The following is a 1,830-nucleotide window of genomic DNA, read 5'->3' on the forward strand; positions in this document are numbered from 1 at the left end:
GCCTGAGGGCTGAGGCTGGCTGAAGAGTCCCATACCATGGATGGGGTGGTACAGCCTGGGGGCTAAGTCCATTCTGCACAACTCTGGCCTCTGAAAGAGATGGGGCAGCTGGGAAGGGGTGCCTCAGAACAGGGCTGGTAGGTGTAGCTCCTGATGGGGAAATGAACAGATCCAGTGAGTGGGATCTTGAGCTTGTTCATGGCAGGGCTCTCTGTGGGCCATCTGGGCCAACTGTTACCTTCAGGGCAGCCATCAGGCCCTGCCCTGTAGAGTTCTGGAGAAGAGTCAGAGCTGCCTGTGGCCTCGGCCCCTGAGGGTGGGAGGGCTCTGGTTAGATCTTGGTCATGGAGAAACTAAGCAGGAAGGAACCCAGGTCATAGGCCAGGAAGCTGCCCTGTCTCACTTGAGCCAAACTGGCTGTGCTGGGGAACTTTGGAGGGTACTTTCTCCTAGTGCCCACATGGAGCCTGGAACAAACTGTCCATTCCTCCCCACACCCCTGGTCAGATAGGCACTGGCCATCCCTGTGGAGCTGAAAACATGGAGGTGTAATTCACCCACTATGTAACTTCTTACTCTAAAGTACCATACATCAGTACTTTAGTATTTTCGGTGATTTTTAGCGCGCATTTCAGTGGTTTTAAGTTTCAGTTATGCAACCATCATCACCATCTAGTTCCAGAATGTTCTATCACTGCAAAGGAAACCCTGGACCCACTAGGCGTCCCTCTCTTTGCCACCCACCTCGGCCCCAGGAGTTTGTTCTGCCTCTGGATTGGCAGACGCTGGGCATTTTGATGAACGCAAATACACAACATGTAGCTTTCTTTGGCTTCTTTCACACAGACTTGTGTTTGCAAGGTTCTGTATTTCCATTCTGTAAACAAGGAAACTGGCCCAGACAGATGGAGTGATGTCCTGAGTCAGAGAGCAATTCCAGTAGAGATTCAACATGGTGTTTCTTTCTTTCTTTCCTTTTTCCCCCCCAAAGGTTCTACATATTTATTATTGAACCAATCAATTTGCTTATGCAAAGCAGATAAAAAAAAAAAGCAAATCAGATTCCTAATTTGACCAAATCTCTAGGATAAAAACTTTCAGTTCCATTTGGTAGGCCTAATGATGACCATGAGTCCTTAAACAGCCAGCCATGCCATCGTGTGCGAATCCTCACAGACCCAGCTTGGTTCTCCTCCAGTGCCTTCTCTTGGAGTTGTACCTGATTTTGTTACCGGTTTTCATCTGAATCCACTGGGGAATAGGATGATTTTGCTTTTGTTTCTTGGCCAGGAATTGCTTGATTCTGAAAGTCTTGTGAGAAGACATGGTGAGAGACCAAGACAAGCGTACAGAAGACGACGGTGGACGAAAGGAGAAGCGGTGTTACTTTCTTCAGGGCCTCAGGTTGGGGCTAGAGAGATGGCTTGGCAGCTAAGAAAACTGGCTGCTCTTCCAGAGGACTCAACACCCATATGGCAGTTCACAACCATCAGTAACTCCAGTTCCAAGGGCTTTGATACCCTCTTCTGGCCTCTGTGGATCCTGCATGCACATAGTGCACTTACATACATGCAGATGGAACACTGATGCACATAAAATAAAATAAAAATCTTAAAAGAACATTAGCCTGGGTCTGTGGGGCTGGGGTTTGGGAAACAGAGAAGAGCTCATGACCTATCTAAAGGGGTGGCCATTGCTCAACTCCTATTATTATTATTATTTTCATCATCATCATCACCATCATATTGGCCTGTGTGTGTGTATGTGTGTGTGCATATGTGTACTTGCCCATGTGTGTGGGGGCCAGAGGTTGACATTGGGTGTCTCCTT

The 1,830-nt window shown here is 47.9% G+C and overlaps 1 pseudogene; it reads right to left on the reverse strand.

Moving 5' to 3' along the window:
- Positions 1 to 1,157: 1,157 nt before the first annotated feature.
- Positions 1,158 to 1,510, reverse strand: LOC103734484 (annotated as a pseudogene).
- Positions 1,511 to 1,830: the final 320 nt, after the last annotated feature.

This window comes from Nannospalax galili, unplaced genomic scaffold (assembly GCF_000622305.1).
Source record: "Nannospalax galili isolate Female #2095 unplaced genomic scaffold, S.galili_v1.0 scaffold34, whole genome shotgun sequence".
In the NCBI taxonomy this organism is placed as follows: Eukaryota; Metazoa; Chordata; class Mammalia; order Rodentia; family Spalacidae; genus Nannospalax; species Nannospalax galili.